Source organism: Myotis davidii, unplaced genomic scaffold (assembly GCF_000327345.1).
Source record: "Myotis davidii unplaced genomic scaffold, ASM32734v1 scaffold200, whole genome shotgun sequence".
Classification (NCBI taxonomy): Eukaryota; Metazoa; Chordata; class Mammalia; order Chiroptera; family Vespertilionidae; genus Myotis; species Myotis davidii.
The window spans coordinates 7,185,307-7,187,059 of record NW_006293700.1 but is presented as its reverse complement, the minus strand read 5'-3'; positions in this window follow the sequence as shown (position 1 = coordinate 7,187,059).

The following is a 1,753-nucleotide window of genomic DNA, read 5'->3' as shown; positions in this document are numbered from 1 at the left end:
CGTCTGGCGAGCACAGCAGGGGTGGCGGGAGCCTCTCCTGCCTCCACAGCAGTGCTAAGGACCCCTGGGGGGATGTCCACCCAATGGGTGTTGTCTGCCTGACCATGGGGAGCAGGCCTAAGCCAGCAGGCAGACATCCCCCAGGGGTCCCAGACTGCGAGAGAGCACAGACAGGGCTGAGGGACCACCTCCCCCCTTATACTCCCCCCCCCCAGTGCACAAATGTCGTGCACTGGGCCTCTAGTATATAATAATTCTGTATCTTAAATGTGTATCAAAAGGAATTCCTAATATTCCCTCCAGACTTGCTTTAGCCATAGCCTTTTCCATCTAAGTGTAGCTTCATCTTTTCATTAGCTCAAACAAAAAACCATTCAAACAAAAGACCAAACTTCGCAGTCATTCATGACTCCTCTCTTTCTCCAATGCTGAAAACCAATTAGAAAATTCACTTGGCTCTTTCTTTTCAAATATACCCATAATTTGACCATTTCCCATTATCTCGCCTGCTCTTATACTATGTCACCATCATCTCTTGCCTGGATAATTGCAATGGCCTCCTACCTAGGTTTGCCATAATTAGCAAATAAAAATACAGGACACTCTATTAAAATTGAGGTTCAGATAAACAATAATTTTTCTCGGTATAAGTATGTTCCAAATATTGCCTTCTTCATGCAGGAGCCAAAGGGATTCTTTCAAAAATTCAGAATAAGTCACTTCTCTGTTCAAAATCCTGTGATGTCTTTTCATCTCACTTATACTAAAAAGTTAAAAGAAAAAAACCCCAAAAACAAAAAACACAAACTTACAGCTGAGGTCGACAGCCCTGCAGGATCTGCTACTAGCTGCTCTTTCCTTTTTGATCCGCCCTATCCTCCCCTTTTCTCTGCTTGCACATCTATTATCTGGGTCAGACTTTCCCTAATCACCCTGTTTAAAATTGCACACTTTCTTTCCCCTTCCCTACTTCATATTTCTCTGTGACCACCTTTTTTTATTTTATTTTATTTTTTTACAAATCATTTGGTTTGTCTTTCTCCTTCCACCAGAATTGAAGTTGTATGAGAGCATTTTTGCTTTTTTGTGCACTGCTGCATCCTCAGTGCTTAGAATAGTGCCCAGCACATAATAAATGCTCAATAAATATTTAATAAATTTCGGAATTAAGTAAATGTAGTTATCCAAATCAATAAATAGCTTTTGTTTCTGTTTCACTAGCACACTCACATTCTGATCATTCAGCATGTTATCTATTTCAAAGTAGTCAAGTAACTGCTGTCATCTTAAAGAAGCCGCCCCCCCACTCCCCCCAGTAATTCTATAACAGTAACATTTATAATTGTAGACACGATTCTGAAGTATAGTAATATATATAACTTTAGGTATTATTATTACAGTTAATTTAAAGAGGAAAATTAAGGCCCGGAGAGGTGAGTAATTTGCTTAAGATCGTACACGTGGGATACGGCAGTGTTGAGCAGAGGACTGCGCTTTAGCTCCCTTTCTGTTTGCTTTGGAACTTGCTTTGGTTAAGCTATCAATAAAAAGCTCTTGTGGATTCAAGTCCAAACTCAACAAACGTCAAGTGCGTTATCACGCTCCGGGCAAGGGCTCCTCCACATTTTGCATTTGAATTCTGCACCGCGGAAGCCAGAGGCAGGTGTTCTAAGGGGCGGGCCCAAGTCCCCGGGGCCTCCGCCAGCCAATCAGAGCGAGCGGCAGCCTCCCTTCCCCCTCAGACGTCCTCGCG